The 19,124-nt window shown below is 38.5% G+C and overlaps 1 long non-coding RNA gene across 3 annotated transcripts in view; it reads left to right on the top strand.

The window, feature by feature from the left end:
* LOC108178272 (uncharacterized) overlaps positions 1-19,124 on the top strand; it is a 280,046-nt gene that overhangs the window by 149,948 nt on the left and 110,974 nt on the right. For all 3 annotated transcript variants that reach the window (XR_011380476.1, XR_011380475.1, XR_011380474.1), the window contains one exon: positions 9,873-10,153. This is a non-coding gene — a long non-coding RNA (uncharacterized lncRNA). The remainder of the gene's footprint in view (positions 1-9,872; positions 10,154-19,124) is intronic.

Genomic DNA, 19,124 nt, shown 5'->3' with positions numbered 1-19,124 from the left:
CTTTCCTTTGTAAGTGTTAACTAGTTAATTCACCAGCCAGAAGGACCTATCTTGTTTTACATGTATCTGCTGGGGAGACAGATAAATACTTTGAGAAATAATATGTTGCCTACTTCAATGCATATTACCACCCCTAACATTTGGGCTTCTTAAATATTTTATCAGTATTATTGCTAGACTTAGTGAATATCTTGATTATTCTAGTAAGCCACAGTAAGAAGTCTGACCCAAGTAACAAACTAGAAATATTATAGTTTGGGGTTTAACTTATGAAACAAATACAGAAATGTGACGTGCTTTGGAGTGACTGGCATTTCTTTTTCCTTTGTATACAAAAGACTTTTAGCTTTCAATGCAAAGAGTAGGAAAAGGAAATTATATTTTCAATATGGTTTCTTGCTGATGAACTGACAGAGATAACTCACTTAACTGTCTAGACAGGAAACATATACATACATATGAAAGCATTAAAAAACTCATTACCACATGGCTTTGAATAATGTTAAAATCGTATGCACGTTCTTGGGCATCCATATGCAAAGTACAATCAATGAGAAAGAGCTCAACTGAAGGTCCAGTAAAGTACTCTAGCATTGTTTGACACCTAGTTTTTCAGTGCCTCACTATATCCATCTGGAAAATGAGTGAAGAAATTATCTCTGTAAACATGACAATGCCTTGGCCCTTTGTGGAGAAGTGCCCTTTCAGTTCAAGGGAATGCACCCTGCATAGCTTTCCTAGGAAGGCAAGGAGACTCTTAAGTCCCACTGGGAAAGTGAAAGCGCTTCCTGGAGAGGCCATTGCTCCGCCTTCCGATTTCACTGACCTCTCCTTGAAGTTTCCCTTGAAATACATTTAACTTTGAGCCACCATCCTACTGTTTTCTCATTCACCTTCTCAAAACCAACAGGTCAGCAGTCAATGGGTACTTGTTAAAATTCATGACTGTCATAGGAGGTATGATTCCCAAGACGGCTTTGGCAAACAACCAGTCTCACAGGTGGATAATTTCCAGAATGTTATTCTGTGGCTAAGATTTTACTGGAGTTGCCTCTAATGCTCACAAAAAGGCTGTTTGCTTGGTTTGTCATTCCTGTGTAGAGGTACTTAGGAGGGGCGGGAGCCTGGAGTGAGCACTTAAGTTCCTCTATGTGAGAGCACATGTGAATTAAAGTTCCAGTGACTCAAGTCTCAGAGGCAATTACAGAGGTTTTCAGTAGTTAAACCCAGGTAACTTGCAAAGAACCCAATTCCACTGCTGACTTGATCTTTAAATCAATATGTTTCCACAGACATTATATATGATAGCATATGTAGGCTGGGAAACAAGGCAGTGAGGCCCCAGAACAGATTTAAGAGGGAGAAAGCATGTCTTTATATGAGACTGGATTTTCAAGTATTATCTAGGGCAAAAGTTTTTTAAAATCTTAAATTACCTGTCACTCTATAGCAGAGAACACTTTCAGAGACTCCACTTTACTCTTACATAGTCACTCCACATAATGTCAGAGATCCCTAAAAGGGCAGTTTCAAAGATATATTGCAAATTGTTATGCAATTCCCTATTCCTCTGGTCAAGAGAATTAGGAATTTGGGAGGTTTTTTTATGTGGGGCAGGGGAAAGAGAGGGTAAAGAATTGACATGGAAATTTATTTTTAAGGATACTAAAACCTGGGCAGTTTTTACTGCATAGCCACAGGATACTGGCTAAAATAATTTAAAAGAAGGCAATGGATAGACTGAACTATTGGCTCTGGAGAATAGATTCTGGAAAAATCCTTTCAATGCCTTTCATATGGAGGAGGATGTCACGGATCTCAGAACCTTTCCAATTTCATTGGAAGACCTGAGGAGCAAGAAAGTCACATATAACAGTTGCTAAATGGCCCGTGAGGTTAGTGTGACTATTATGCCGATTGTGCATGCACATACACACACAAACACACACAACAGTCAGCAACATACTGTAAACCCTGATTAGGACGGAGTGCCCATCACATGTATTGCAAATTAGTCAACACCTTCATGGGTTCCTGTGGTTAAAATCTTGGGTCGTGGACTCAGACATGCCTGAGCTCAAGTCCCAGCTCCTTACATTCCACAGCATAGTGGGGTCACTATAGTTCACGGTAATGCAATGTACACTGGGTGGAGAACTGGAAGAGAGGAACTGGTAGCCTCCAAACAGAATGAAAAGATAAAGAAATGGAAATACTAACTGCCCAATGTGAACTGTTTAAAATGCACACGTGTTTTGAAAAATCATCCCATGAAAATGTGCTAGTATTATCCATTACTACTAATAAAAACAAAAAAAATCCCAGCTGCACAGTTACTAGCTGGGTGCCCAGGAAGATTGACTAAATCTCTTCAGGCCTTGATTCCTTCAGCTGTTAAATGAGTTTACTAATAGTATCCTTTGATACGAAATGAAATCATATGTGGAAACTGCTTAGCAGAGGCACTTAGTATGTGTACAGTGCAGTTTAGCTAATTAGCTGCATGCAGAAACTAATAAAGGGCAGCTGCTATGATGCTGTTATGTATATGGATCACAAAATATAGAGGATAAAACAGTCCTGCAAATCTGAGTTAGTTTCATACGACTGAAATGCCCTTATTGGTAGCACAGTGGGCCAAAAAAATAACAGCTCTTCCTTAAATTTTTTTATCACCAGTGAAAACACTGCACAGAGGTCACATTATAAATGTTTTGTAAAAGTGGCAGCTGAAATGTCATTAAAAATGGACACATGTAAAATATTGAATGTTCTTGGACAAGAGTGATTCCTTGCGTGTTCCTCCAATGTGAGCATGAATTACAGCCTTGATAGTTTTTAGACAGAATGGATAACAATATTTGAAAAATAAGATGTCATGGAGACTCATTCTCAAATGACTTCAGGTTGTGTGAATGAACTTTTTGCCAGTGAGAGAAAGAGGAGGATGTGATGTCTCTCTTCTATTCACAAAGCCTCAGGGGAAAAAATCCCAAATATCAGAAACATATGGTTTTAAAGTTCTGTGTCTGAGCCTGCAACATTGATGGAGTTTTATGTAAGGAGATAAAAATCTGTGCATGGACTGTCACAAGCTGTTTGGGTGAACAGAGTCACTCTTTCTAAACCACTGTTGATATTCTTAAATGGGTTTCAATGAGAACCACCTGTAAGTCAGCCAGGTTTTTACAGTAGTGAAAATCATCTAGGGAGCTGGGTCAAAATAATGCCAATAAGTTGAGTATGGAAAAGTTAAACAGAATCAGTGAGTCAAACAGGGAAGAAGCCCTCAAGAACAAAGAATATGGGAACAGGTGTGACTTCCGCCAGGATCATGGCAGAACTGTGCTGCAGAGAGATGGGAACGTGAGTATTCTGGAAAACTGGGATTCCTGGATCCACTCATTTTTCATAGTACTCACCCTAATTATAGTAGGAATAAAATAGGAGACCAGAAAACATATACAAAATTGAGGAATTGAGCAATCAAACACTGAAGAAAATAACTTATTTTTTTAGGAAGAACACTGAACAGTACCCATGGCTCTCCTGTTGAAGCAGGATAAACTGAGGGAGTAGCACAATTATCTCAAGTGTTATACTTCCCTGGGTGAATTCCCATACCTCATCTCATTTGGCCCTCGTGAGGAAGGCAATGTGAAGGAAGACTTGAGTATTCAAGAGACCCCACGAAGTATTTTATCCCAGATGAATTTGTCAAGGAAAAATGAAAATAAAGATAAATCGAGATGAATTAAATTAAATTGAATCTCCCTCTGAGCATTCAGTTCTCAAAGACTCAAAGACCAAAGACTCTGGTCTCACTGTTTTCTGATACACATCTAAAAATTTGCCAGATATTACTTAGGTAGTTAAACCATCACAGATGTTTATTGGTATTTTTTGGTGCAGCAGAGAGGGATCTAAGAACTTTCCTAAATCTGAAGATTTTTAGGATAGAGGGGAGAAACTCATGTGAATAATTAACATTAAAAAGAGACATCTATAGGAGCAAAACTGATTGCTTGAGAGGTGATGATTTTGAACAGCTCTTGTCTTGACTTTCGAGGAACAATGCTTTTCTTGTTTGTTTCTGTTCTTTTTTTTCTTGTTTCTTCATACTATTCAGTGAACTCTACTTAGTGTAGGGTTATTCTTGTAAGATTAACTGAAAACTGACCGTTGTAAAAAATAAGAATGGGAAAGGGAGAGGAAGGAGGAAGAAGGGTGGGAGGGAGGTAGAGGGGAAGAATCACCATGTTCCCAAATTTGTATGTATTAAATGCATTAAGTCTGTATTCCTTAAATAAAATTAAAAAAAAAATAATGGCTGGGGCAAGAAGGAAGCATGCAGGTGGTGCAAGCACATGAGCTCTGTAATCAATGGCCTGGCTCTGCCACTTATCAGCTGGATAACATCTGGCAAGCTGTTTCACTTCTCCAAACCTCTGCCTCCACCTTGCTAAAGTGGGACTATAATGGTGTGCTTAAATCTTTCACCTTGTGCCTGAGATACATTGAGCATTCAAAAATGGTAGCTATCATTCTTAATCAGTATGCACTAAATGCTATGATTAGGGTACTGTGGAAGATTTCCTGTCATGCCATTGGTTCTGAGTTTTGATAGATTATGGTTTCAACCTTAAAAAATTAGTGTGAATAGTTAATTGAAACAAAGCAAAACAATCTGATTTCAATGTCAAAGGACTTAGTTCATTTTTCTACTTCTGGCCAATGTTTCTTGATTTTCTACAACACCAGGTATGTCATCTAACCACTGTGAGTTTTCAGTTTCTGAATCATAAAGCTGAAATAAAGAGCATATCTATTTCTCAGGGCAGCTGTTGTTTGAAAGAAATTTAACAGTGCTCAAAGAAAGTGTATTGTGATCTGTCGATTGTTCTCACTGTTGTAATCATTACTTGAGGTAGACAGAAAGAATGAAAAAGAACATTTCATACTGAGAGACCAGCACGAAATAAAGGCATGGAAATGTTTTCAGAAATGACCGTAAGATAGGTTATGGCTGCAATGTGTAGGTCAGGAAGGAAATACTTTGATGGATGGATGGGACTATGACTCAGCTAGTTTCACAGTCCCTGCTGTTTTTACTGTGTCAATACTCAGTCTAGCTCTTACTACCTGATTACTTTGGCAACTCATTTGTATATTCTCAGTGAAAATTCCAGAACGGTGGTCAGATTAGTCCAGTTACTCATAGTGGATTATCTTCTTTTGGTCAGGTGCTTTTTATCTGGTCAAACCAGTCATGATTTGGTGACAGGGTCTCATAGCATGAAATACCTGTAAGAACTGCAGAGAAGTCCTGCACATACTCTGGCAGAATAGTAATCTTCATTTAGCATTTGAGTCTCAGCTCTAAGCATTCTACATATGCACAAATTCACTTACTTTTTCATGACATGCATAATTTAAAGACATTATTTAAAAATATATACAACATTCTGGGGCTGGTGCTGTGGTGCAGCAGGTTAAAGCCCCAGCCTGCGGCACCGGCATGCCATGTGGGCACCGGTTCGAGACCTGGATGCTCCACTTCCGATCCAGCTCTCTGCTCTGGCCTGGGAAAGCAGTAGAAGGTGGCTCAAGCCCTTGGGCCCCTGCACCTGTGTGGAAGACCTGGGAGAAGTTCCTGGCTCCTAGCTTTGGATCAGCTTAGCTCTGGCCGTTGCAGTCATCTGGGAAGTGAACCAGAGGATGGAAAGAAGATGGAAGGCCTCTCTCTCTCTCTCTCTCTCTCTAACTCTGTCTGTCAAATAAATAAAATAAATCTTAAACACACACACACACACATATATATATATATACACACACAAAAGATTTATTTTGTTTATTTGACAAGGCAGAGTTACAGAGTGGGGGGAGAGAAAGAGCAACTCAATTCACAATAGCTAAGATATGGAATTGACCCAAATACCCATCAACTAGAGACTGGATAAAGAAATTATGGGATATGTACACCATGGAATACTACATAGCAGTAAAAAAAATGAAATCTGGTCGTTTGCCACAAAATGTATGAAACTTGAAAACATCATAGTTAGTGAAATAAGCCAGTCCCAGAAGGACAAATACCATATGTTCTTCCTGACATGTTATAACTAATATAGCACCTAAAAGGCAATCTATAGAAGTACAATTGAGACTTTGAGAGCAATGGCTTTAAACAGCCCTTTTCTCAACTGTTGAGGAAGTGGAAGGTTTTTTTTTTTTTTGTACTATTTGTTGAACTCTTTACTTAACATAGAGTTAATCATATGTGTATAAAGTTAATTGAAAATTGATCTTATTAAAAAATAAGAATGGGAATAGAAGAAGGAGGAAGAAGAGGGGTGGTAGTGTGGGGGGGAGGGTGGGTATGGTGGGAAGAAGAATCACCATGTTCCTAAAGTTGTGATTATGAAATGTATGAAATTTGTATTCCTTAAATAAAAGGTTTCTGGGGGAAAAAAGAGAGAGATTTCATCCACTGGTTCACTCCCCGAATGGCCTCAGTGACCAGGGCTGGGCCATGCCGAAGCCAGGAGCTTCTTCCAGATCTCCTATATTGGTGCAGGGGCATAAGCATTTGGGCTATTTTCTGCTGCTTTCTGAGGTGCATTAGCAGGGAGCTGGATCAGAAGTGGAGCAACTGGGGCTTGAACTGGTACCCATATGTAATGCTGGCCTTGCAGGTGGCAGCTTAACCTCTTATGCTACAGACACCAGCCCCTACAGCATTGCTCTGTATCAAGCACTGTTCTAAGTGCTTTAACTTATGGGCTCAGTTGATGAGAATTTATGAGAGAGATACTATTATTTTCTCATTTCTCAGAGAAAGAGAGTCATGTTAACATGTTTTTTGAGGTTCTATGGCTAACAGTGGTAGCACTGGAATTTGACCCCAGCCTCCTGCGGACATACTGCACATACTCTGGCATATAGGGATCTGTGTCTGTTCACCGACAGGTAGCCCATGCTGATAAAGGAGGCTGATACAGAGTGGTGCAAGGTTGGGCAGTGGGTAGGTAGCCTGGTGCCAAACTTTCAATGGTCTTCTAAGTTTTTATCCAATAGTCTATTCTCCATACATTTTCTTTTGAAGTTATACTTATCTGGCACCAAATATCTATTGAAAATCTGTGGAATGAATGAATACATACATAAATCAATTAAATTTCAAAAAAAAAAGAACTATCGAATTGGCGTTTGAGAGAAGATAGAATCCTTGGTAGAGTGAAAAATCACACTTGATTATTTGAGAATTTTAATATTAAGAAAGAATGACACCACTTGACTTTACTACTTCAGAAACCCCCAATGAATTGTCACCTGAGTGTTTCTAAGTTTATTTTGTTTCTAATTTTCTGAGTTTGTAAAATTTGAGCAATTCAACATGTGGAAATTTAGGAACTAGTTGCTGCTTTTCCAGTAAGACCATTAAGATAATCAATCATTTAGTATTTTGTTTTTAGTCTTGAGCTACAGAGGATAAGAAGAACAAGAGAAAATGCTGAGTGAAATCTTATTGACTATGCAACATCGGGCATATTGCCATTTGATAAGATTTTTATTTTACTCATTCATTTTTGAAGGGAATAAAGTCAGGGTGAAAAGGAAAACAATATTTTTGGAGCATATTTGGAAAAAATTAATTTTGAAGAAAAAATATTTAGTTAATCATCAGGGTCAGGACAAGCTCATCAATGAAAACAGGAGGCACACACAGCGGAAGCAAACAGGAGGAATGATAGCTCAGTGCTATTAGCTAACTGTGGAAGAAACAGCAAACAGAAGAAAGGAAAATAACAGCTGTGGATGTGCAATAAACAAGCACAAGGGAATACGTTGGAGCTTGAAAGCCAAATTAAACCTGAGCGTGAACCTTATTTGTTTTTTTGCAGTTAGAAAGAGACAGCACCATTCAATAGACAAGCTGCGCAAGGCAAGCCTAGTAGAAACAGGCATCAGAATTTCCAATCAGAAAAGGTTTTGTGTCTTTTCCTATTAGGAACTTGGTTTAGACAGCTCTGCTACATTACAGACATTTGCTCTAATCAGAGAAAGAGAACCCAAGAAACAGTCCCACAAGATATTCTGACAGTGTCACACGATGCCTAAAGATCGTGCTCTCATTTTAAATGGGATAAAGAGGACATTTCCCTTCTGAGCTGCTTCTGATTACTGTTTCTGGTGCAATATTACTAACACAATACATAGAGTAATAAGATACTCAATGTAACAGACTTATGTTATATAATACTCGGCATTGTTTATGTTCTTATTCTTTTTCAATAAATCAAGTTTAAATCAAGTTTTACTTTTAATTCTGTGAAACAATGTCATTTTAGGTGACTTACACACATTCCTTTACGAGGAAATCATTTCATCCTGGACATCCATTTAATGTTTTGCCAAACCCCTCCCCACTCCTTTCCCTCCTTGGCCCAACAGTGGCCAAGATATAATATATAACTAAATGAAAATATGCAATAAATCTGTTTTATTATTGAGGTTCTATAGATATGTATGTACTCAGAACCGTTTTTGTAATCTCTTAACAAGAAAATACATATTGAGTACAGGAAAAGACTGGGGGAGGAATAGAAATCTTTAATTAGAATTCCTCAAAGCTATCTATAGAAATTAATTCTAATAGAAAATTATTTTAATAAATTGACTTACTCCGTGTTCTACTTCATAGATATACCCTGCTTGTTATTTAAATCTTTTTTATGGTCTGCTATACTAACTAGGCACCGTAGCTAAGAACCACACCTCAGCCAGGGAGACACTCTAGTTGTCTTAACCACTTTCTATCATAACCTGGGAAGCAGAAGCAGGAAGAGGTTAAGTGATATGCTTAAGTCATGAAAAACAAAAGAATTCTTTTGGCTAGTTCAATTTAGTGGTTATTTATTAGGTCAGTCTCACATATTAAGTGCTCTTTCTCTGATAAGTTTGTTTATTGAAAAACCCTTAACTTATAGGCAAGTACTAAGGATTGTTTGTTTGGTAGTCATTATGAACCATAAGATGAAGCTAGTTTTAATTTTTCAGCAGTCTTCTTGAGATGACCATGGAGATGATTTGTATGTTTTCTGACAGCTCAGGTCCCAAATCTGGAGGTGATGTTGCTGAAGGTGGGTTGAGGAAGAAATGTGGATGAACTTTGGCTACAGCAGCAGTTCTGTTTTGACTCTCTTGCTTGCTTGTGGGAATTTGGCAAACTTCATAGAGTAGGACTTGAGAGTAGTGCTTTCCAAATGGGCCACCTGTTGAGCAGGCTTGGGTCCCATGGTTAGATCCGCACATGCTTTGGTAAAGTGTTTGTGGAAAGATGAAGTATAAACATTATCCAGTTTGCTGTGGTAAAACACCTGTAATTGGAACTTTCCCACAGCACATTTTCCATGTATTTTGGCCCTTGATTTTGACTGAGTGTTAACTGTGAATTACATAGAGAAAATGTTTGTGGCATATCAAATAACCCAGTGAGATTAGTCAAACAAAATGCACTGCTGAGGGAATTGATGGTGGTAAATTTTGTATGTAATTCTCCATTGAGAGGCTCCAACAACAAACAAGCAACAAACAAATAAGGAAACTGTAAACAAACAATAACATAAGCCACAACAACATTTTCCAAAAAACCAGACAGGGTTCACTGTCATTGGAAAGCAAACCAAGGTTTCCAACTATTGGACTTTAGGAGACTTTTATGAAGGTAGAAAAGCTACTACTAAAGCTTTTTCATTGCCTCATTATACATTCATGCAGCTTGTGTGTGTGTTTGTGTGTGTAGGCATGGTCGTGATCTTAATAATTTTTGAGTTGTGGGTTTTCTTAAACATCCTGTTTGCTGTTGACAGGATCAAAGGGAAATATGGCATAGATTCGTCTGACCCCTCTGACAGCTTCCATTCAGCAGAAATGAGAGAAGAAAGCTAGACACAGCTGTGAAGCCAGAAGTCTGAAGAGCAGCATCCAGGCAATGATGTCGGACAGCTCTCGGCAGCTGCTCACGACCCCATCCGGCGGGGTAGCAGCGTTTGTATTAGGGCCTCCAGCGTGGAAGCACCATCAGCAATTCTGCTCCCAGAACGCTGAAGAGTTTCTGAGTTTGGAAGGAACAAAGCAAATGACTTGTGAGGTGAGAAATCAACAAAAGAGGAAACACAGTTATCCTTGCTGGGGTGGAGAGAGAGTGAGAGAGAGAGAGAGATAACCCCTGGCCGGAGATTTCTGAAACCTGAAACTCCTGTCATTGCTACACGCTGCTGCTTTCTGCTTTTTTGGTTGTTGGATTTAGCAAGGCTACTTCTCTGTCTGCTCACCTTTACCAAATATGGTATTTAGTGTGAGTAGTGCTTTTGATGTTACAATTTGTAGGCTGTTAGAAAATATTTTTGTCTCTTTTACTGAAGATGATAACAAGTGATTTTTTTGAATGTGCACAGGTAGAAAAGTCAAATTACTAAAAGGTGGTTTCCTGCAGCTCCCTCCAGAGCTGACCGCCCCCGCTTTCTCAAGCCCCTCCCTTTTCCCCCTTCCTTCTTTTTTTCTTCTCTCCCTTCTTTCACATCCTTCCCTTTGTCCTAAAATGTTTATTAACTGCATAGAGTGCAGAAGGCAGAAATTGATGAATAAGTAACAGTTCAGGAATTATATAAATTTTAAGTTAGTCATTTGCCTTTTCTCAGCCTTCTGACATGGAACAATTTCTTAACCTAGAGTTTTAATGGCTTTTTAGGTTTAAATATATGAAATGCTCTGCTGCCCATCTTTTTACCAGTACGTGTACTATAAATTAAGCACTCATCTGCTGTTTTACTCCCAAAATGTTTGCGATGATTAGAGCTGGTCCAGGCTGAAGCTGGGTGCTGGGAATTCAATCTAAGACTCGTGTGAGAGGCCAACTACTTGAGCCATCACCTGCTGCCTCCTGGCTTTTGTATTAGTAGGAAACTGGCACTGGGAGCAGAGCTGGGACTCCAACCCAAGGACTCTATTATGGGATGTGAGTGTCCCGAATGGGGGTTACATGTTGAGCCAAATGCCTACCTCAATCTGTACATATTAGTGGAGATTTTTGTGTAGTGGCAGTGTAATGCATGATAATAATGATATGACAAGATTCTGATGAGTGTTTGGAGTTGTAAAGATTGTATTTGGTGTGGTTATAGGGTTACAATTTTGTAACCATCTGAAAATTCGAAATCCAGGTGTGCATATTAGGAAGTTGATTAAAATGCCATTTCTCCATCTTTCTAGAAAATGGTTTTCATATAAAGATTTTTGAAGCATTTTGCAAAGGATGGTTTTGTCTTGTTACTTCAGATTAATCAAGGTAGCAAGTTAAATGCCTAAGCTATCATTGGAGGAGGGAGAACCCTCCATCCTCCATTTCTCCTCCTCATCATCCTAGCTTTGTTTATGTTCATCATTTGTTTGCTTCTCATGATATCCACTCTGGAAAACAGGTTGTTTTGAATGGAAGTATCCTGTTAGATGTTTTATAATGGTGAAATGAGGAGATTTTCACACATAAGAAATGATGCCTCTCATTTGTTATAGTTTAGTTTGGGTCTTACAAACACAATAATTAGAGTCAATAAATATGGAAAGTAGCCTGCTAATATAAGGAAGAAATATTAAAATTTGTATCTTTAAGGCTACTAATGATAAATTAAATGTATTTCTTTGACAAAATAATTTAAAAAGCGCTTTCTCACTGCAGGCTACACACTTTTGTTATGATAATAATTCTATGAGTTTTCATATGTGCGTGTTGCTTCGACAGCCCTGCATATTTACTTGTTTTATGCCTGAAACTAAATTAATTACTTTGCTTAATTTCATGAACATGCCAAGCTGCAGTTATGAATAGCTAGTAATATCCAGTGTTTACATAGAGGCTGTGGGGTGTTTCAGTTACTCTCTACCTGATTACCAAACAGCTGAGGGCAATGTTTGTTCCAGGTAAGTGGCACAAATTGTGGGTTTGCTGTATCTAACAGAACATGAAACAACTGCAGTCGGCACTAAAGTTCTGATAAAATATGATGAAGCCTATAATGTCAAATTAAACTTTATTGAGACAACGATTTGAAAATACAATATTGTACAAGGCAATGTTTTCTTGAGGCCAAAGTCTCAATGAAAACAGACATACACCTTGAACATCCATGCTCTTAGTACTTTCAAAAGTTTTTGGCAGATCTACATGTGGGGAAGAAAAATTAGTGCGAGAGGGTGGTTCAGCCCTGAACTGTGGGTTTCTAAGATCATTAACCTAGAAAAAGGTATAAATACACTTTCTAAATGCAAAATAACACACAAGAATTTTGTATCAATGCCCTATTCTTTGCATGGTTCATGTTTCTATATGTTGTTTGCTTTTAATCCTTAAGCATTTCCTGTGGAGGAAGTTGGTATGATTAATAGTTCCCAAAATGATTCCTATTTTACAAATGAGACAGTTAATACTGAGCTGGAATTACGGTGAGGGTGAGTTTGAAGATTAGCTTGAGTGTTAGAGTGTGTTCAGACTGAGGTTAGGTTGGGCCTCTCCTGTAGCAGAACTAACTCCAGAATTTAATCCAATTATCAGGAGGTATATCTATCCCAACTAGGGGTGAGTAGGAGGACATCAGACTCTCTAGGGCTTAACATTGTTCTCCCTATTGAACACTGAGCTCTGGAGCCCTAAGTTAACCCTGAATTATAACTGTCTTTTCTTAGGCTCTAGTTATTGCATTCTGCCAGGTCAGAATAAGCAAAGTATGAATATTCTATGTTTTGGTCCTATGGCTGTTCTTTGATAGTTGGGAAAGATCTCTCCTTTTTTTTTTTTTTTTAAATTGTAGTATGGCGTCTCTGAAGGTATCCCTCATGTCATTTTTTTATTTTATTTATTTGACAGAATTATAGACAATGAGAGACAGAGAAAGGTCTTCCTTATGTTGGTTCACTCCCCAAATGGCCGCTATGGCTGGCGCTGTGCCGATCCGAAGTCAGAAACCAGGTGCTTCCTTGCTCTCCCATGTGGGTGCAGGGGCCCAAGCATGTGGGCCATCCTCCACTGCCTTCCCGGGCCACATCAGAGAGCTGGACTGGAAGAGGAACAACTGGAACTAGAACCAGTGCCCATATTGGATGCCGGCGCTGCAGGTGGAGGATTAACCTAGTGAGCCATGGCACCGGCCTCCCAAAGATTTCTCCTAACCACTGCACCTGCCTCTATACCTTCCCGTCTTCCCACAGGATCTTGCCTGTGCACCTTCTCTTTAGGTTTCGGTTCTATGGAATCTCTGTTAAACTGGGAGGGTGAGTAGCTTTGGTTGCTTACAGTCATCTTCTCATCCCATTCCACTTTAATCTCTGCTTGAGGGGATCAAACTAGGCTGGAAATGCTAAAGCCTTGGTCACTCATTCTGCTAAGCTCCTGGAATCTCAGGAGGATCTTTATATTCTTCAAAATTCTGAGATTCTTTCAAAGTTGGCTTCTTCATCATTCTTCATCCTTGGCTAGTCTCCTCCCCACCCCCTTTCAAATTTGGGGCTGTTAGCGAGATTTTCTCATCTTGTTCTGGTTTTACCTCCAGGATGTGCAAGTGGGGTTGGGAATGGCTACTCTACTAGCAAATGTTTGGGATTTTGCTCTCCATTCTCTTTTAAAGGTTTTTAGGAAGGATTATACCCCTTTTAAATTAATTTGATGTTGATGATCTCCTTCCTCCTTTTAAAACTATAATTTGTAACATGATTAGATGTTGGAAAAAATGAGATTCTGAAGTTTGATTTAACTGTACTAATTTTACTGAAGAATATCCTCCAATTTTTTAACTTCAGTTAAAGTAATATTAAAACACAAAGTACATGCTTATATAATCCATCTGTAGTGTTAATATTAGAAAGTAGTTTTCTATGAATAGTGTATCTGTCTAAAATGACTTTTGATGGCCAAACCTCTTTGTCTGAGGCAAGTGGCTGACCCTTTTTGATCTGATTTATAAGACGTCCTGTGTGTCATTTTACACCATTGACTCCTCTGAGTAACTCAGTTCTTTGGCTTCTACTAAAGTTTTTTTGGATTGATTCCAATATTTTTTGTTTCTCTTTCTTAGCTGTTCATGAGAACATGTCTCTGTATACCTTTAAACATTGTGTTCTCCAGGAGTTTGTCTTTGATTAGCTGTCCTTTTCAGAGGATAGTATTACTGGCATTATCTTATATATAAGAATAGAACAATCAAAAGTTAAAGGAGAAATTAGACATACAGGTGTGATTGTGTTGAATTAGCTATAAGTTTCTAAGAAAAGGACTGCATCATAAGCATTTAGATATGGGGCAAGATGAAACAGAAATTTATGCTAGAAACAGACAGAAATACCTCACAGCTATTCAAATATCAAAGCTTTTATTCTTATCTACTCTGTCTTCCATTCATGGAATGTCTGCGCTCTGGGACTATAACCCACACCCATGATGTAGAGTCATCTGAATGTCTTAAAGAAGTGGATATTAACATGTCACGGTATGTCTCAAACTTCATTACTCATTCTCCACCCTCCTCACTCAAGTTATTCTGTGTTTCCTGTCTTTAGTAAACCATGCCACCCTAAGCCCTTTGACATACATTTCCTGGGAGTCATCCTACACTCCCTATTTTTCCTCATTGTATATAATCTGTCATTTATCAAGGAATATGGATTCCACCTACTCAATTCTATCATGTTTCCTTCATCCTCTGTGTTTTGATTACAATAATTTCAGCTGCAATTAATACATAACCTGACTGTAAGTTGCTTAAGCAAGGAATTTTATCATGTAGTGTAAAACAAACATTCCAGAGTCAGGTTTTTTTCCCATGGTTGATTCAGCAATTCAGAGCTATCAGAGCTCTGGGGTGGATTTTCTACAAATGCCTTGGCCTGCCTCTTCAGGGCTGCACAAAGCAGGGTAGTAGCAACAAGCATCATGTTCTCACTTCACATTCTCTAGCAGCCAAATGAAGAGTTCTTTATTCTTCAATCTTTCTATCAAGAGGGAACTCTCTCCTTACCCCCACCTCAGCAGCCTTCCTGCCTGTCCCTTGGTCAGGCCTGGGTACAGGGCCAGTCAGGTTCTTTCCCTACCTGTCTCTCCGAGTGTCTGTAAGTAGGAGATGGACTCTGCCAGACAAGAAGAGGGTGGGAAAATGACTGTTGATTGCCTGCCACAGTCTCCTGTTTCCCAAGTGTCTATTCTCTTGCACAGTTCAGGCTTTTATTTCTGGCCTGGACTGTTTTAATAGTTTCTTGAATTATCTCCCTGATGCCCTTGTCGTAGACACCAAGTCTACTGGAATGAGCTTTCTCAGATGCATCACAACTATTAAGAAAAAGGTTTTCAATTTTATTCCAACAAGTTTCTACAAATTAAACCTACATTAATTCATTCTGAAAGAGATATTTAGAAATTGATTCTAAAGTTGTCATCTAAAAATATGACTGAGAAGCTGTGGCTTTTGAGAAGTGAGAGATGATGGAGGAAGCATTGCCTGGAATAGCATTTCTTTTTCTTGATAAGTAGAAAAATTACAGAAGGACTGTCCATTCTTGGGGAACTGAGGAGCGACTCCTTCTTAAATTACCGGGCATAAATCTAGTCACTATATTTTCTAACAAATAATGTGGAAATCTGATGCATTTGCATGATGTTTCCATCTCAGGAAGTTGAAATTTCTATTTTAAATAAAATTATAATTGTAAAGAGGAATTAGTATTTTAAAGGAATATTGTCTTGATTCTTTCATTGAAAAGAAAAATCTCTGGCAATGATAAACAAATTCATAATTTAAGAAAAATTGCCTTCTGAAATCAAGGAACATCTGGATTATATATTCTTAATAAAAGTTCAATAAAACAGAAATGTGACATAGCATGCTTTTATGCAAATGAAGAAGCTTGCAAAGTAACATGAACTTTTTTTTTTGGTCTGGGAGTCTTGAAAAAATTATGTTAACCTTGTTTTTGCTCTTTTTATGTCACAAAGAGGTCATTTTCAGTATCATACTCGATTTAGAGGACTTAAGAATTATCCTTGAATTATTACTTTATATACAGAAACCAAAAATATTAATGATATAGTTACACACTTATGCCTGAACGACAATATTTTGGTGTCAGTATATAAGATTATATTTTATATAATATTAATCAAGTTTTTTCTTTTTGTAGGAATAGAATCTTAATATTGATCCACATCTTTTTTCACTTATAATATATCATGGACACTAAATTGTATTCTCTACGTTATCCTAGAACATGTTAAGTTTTGCAGGAAATTAATGTTTTAGTTGTGTTTTAATTTCAAAATGAATATTCCTTCCTAAAGCATCCACACTGATAAAAAACTAATAGCAAAAACTAATAGCAAGGGCTAATATGTGTGGGCTTTAAATCTATTTTACAGAAATAAAGTATATGATCTATGTTATAAATTTATCCAGAATGTAAAAAGGTAAGTGGGGGAAGCTTGGGAAAAGAAAACAAAGCAGAGTCTGCTCATCCTCCATTCGGAGAACAGCCTCTTCCTCTCTCTTGCCAGTCTCCCTGGTTAAGCCTCTCAGTCACAGAGCGGTGGTTGGGCAAGCTCCACAGGTGCAGGCTGTGCTCTCAGGTCCGCTTATACAGTACTGTTTGTGGGTCCTGTTTTCTCTTCTGGAGCCTGGCTCAGAGAGGAAGGTGTAAGTAAACATGACTGCGGACACAGCTTAGTGCATAGTAAGCACTCAGCAAATAACTTTGAAGATTCTGATTATTGTTAAGAATGTTCTAGTTTTAGAATCCTACTGGATACCTCACTCCTCCCCTGCTCCCTACATCCCTCCAGATATTCCAATTTCATTGGGCTGGGTAGGGACTTAGGCATTAGTGTTCTAAAATAGTTCCTTGGGTGTCTCTAATATGCATTCAACTTTGAGAAGCATTGCTCTCCATAGCAGGATATCACATGAGCTGACTTTAACTGAACACTGACTTTGTTGCCAGGCAGTGTTCTGTTCAAGTCACACACTCTTAGTTCTCACAGCAATCTATGGAAGTCATTATTAGTCACACTGTGATAAGAAAACCAAAGCAAAACTAAGAGGCTTACCCAGTACTACATAGTTTGTAAATTGCTGTTAGGATTTGAACTCAGAATTGGAGCATACAGTCAAATAGCCTTTCCACTGGCAAAAAAAAAAAATGCTTGAAAGCTTCCCCAGATTCTCACCTATGGGAAGAAATATTAGGATGTGCCATGTTCAATGACTGATAGATCAGTAAGGATACTGGGGATTAGAGAGAAGCAGATAATGCTGGATATAAAGACTTCTTTTTGCTGCTGCGAGGGGAAAACTTTAGTCTTCACTCTGTAACTGGACTGTCAATTAAAGAGTCCATGTAAAAGAACATGTCATCAAAGAAGGAGGTACCTTTCTCTGAAGGGAGGAGAGAACTTCCATTCTGACTATGACCTTGCCTAAATATGATCAGAGTCGGTGAACTCAAAAGGCTTCCATAGCCTTGGCAACTCATGACAAGAGCCTAGGGTGATCACTGCTGCCATAAACAAGAGTGTCAATTTGTTAAGTCAACAACAGGAGTCACTGTGCACTTACTCCTCATGTAGGATCTCTGTCCTTAATGTTCTGTACATTGTGATTTAATGCTATAACTAGTACTCAAACAGTATTTTTCACTTTGTGTTTCTATGTGGGTGCAAACTGTTGAAATCTTTACTTAATATATGCTAAACTGATCTTCTGTATATAAAGATAATTGAAAATGAATCTTGATGTGAATGGAAGGGGAGAGGGAGTGGGAAAGGGGAGGGTTTGGGTGGGAGGGAAGGTATGGGGGGGAGCCATTGTACTCCATAAGCTGTACTTTGGAAATTTATATTCATTAAATAAAAGTTAAAAAAAAAAGAGTCCATGTAAATCTCTGAGATAGATACAGTTTAGGATTCCGCAGCCTGCTAATTACTTAAAAGTGTAAAAGACTGTGTTTACTAGAGTGCTTAAAAAGAAGTGGGGGCTTAGCCAAAGTACTTAGTATTTTGGAGCTGCACAAATCAAATTTCCTTGAGTTGATTACTGTTTGTGGTTGATGACTTTATTTCAGAGAGAGGCGGGGGGGGGGGAGGGAGAGAGGAAAGGGGGAGAGAGGGAGAGAGGGAGAGAGAGAGAACAAGCTCCCATCAGCTTGTTCACTCTCTAAATGTTCACAATGGGCAGAGTTGGGCCAGGCTACAGCCAGGAACCAGGAACCCAATCCAGGTCTTTCACAAGGGTAGCAGGGACCCAACTACTTGATTCATCACGTGCTGCCTTCCAGGGTGCACATTAGCAAGAATCTGTAATCTAGAGTAGAAGTGGGACTCGAAACCAGACACTCTGATATAGGACATGGGCATCCTGGGTGGCATTTTAACTGCTGCTTTGAATGCCAACTCCATAGTTGATGATTTTTGTTTTTCTCACTGTTCTTGGGTTTTTCTAAAGCTATTTTGTTTAAATTGGGGGGTTTAGATTTTTAGTACATGTCTTGGCTAAGTCTTGACAGTACTATAAAATAATGCAGTTGTCAAATTGCAGGTGTTTCCTGTGGACTGTGTCATATAAGTCATAGGTAATTTAATTTTCACATTAGTGACTCCAGAGTTACAGTTGAATTTTGACATTACACAACTTATTAGCCTAGACAACAGATGTGTGTTTGGGAGAACAAAGGATGCTTAACTCTAGAGGAGAATGTAGAAGGGAACATTTTGGAGGTTGGTGTCCTTTCAGGGTAGGTAAAGCTGAGAAAGAACCTGATAGTATGATCGGAGAAGAGACCCCCAAAGCTTGAGAAAATCTCAAGACCCCAAGTTCTTGCAAAAAGCGTGTGACAGAGAAATGTTATGACAAATAACTTCTGCTTCAGTGTGTGCTTAATGAGTAAGTGTTGTGGGTTTTCTATGATGTGCAGTGACTAAATGTTTCCAGGTGACTAAGCTTCATAAATAATAACCACTCAGGACTTACTGCACAATTAGTGCAAATCTTAGATTTTTGAAATCTGAGATGTACTTTGAATTTCTAAGAAAT

Source organism: Oryctolagus cuniculus, chromosome 12 (assembly GCF_964237555.1).
Source record: "Oryctolagus cuniculus chromosome 12, mOryCun1.1, whole genome shotgun sequence".
NCBI classification, from domain to species: Eukaryota; Metazoa; Chordata; class Mammalia; order Lagomorpha; family Leporidae; genus Oryctolagus; species Oryctolagus cuniculus.
Note: the sequence above shows the minus strand (reverse complement) of the source record. Positions and strands in the feature narration are given on the sequence as shown.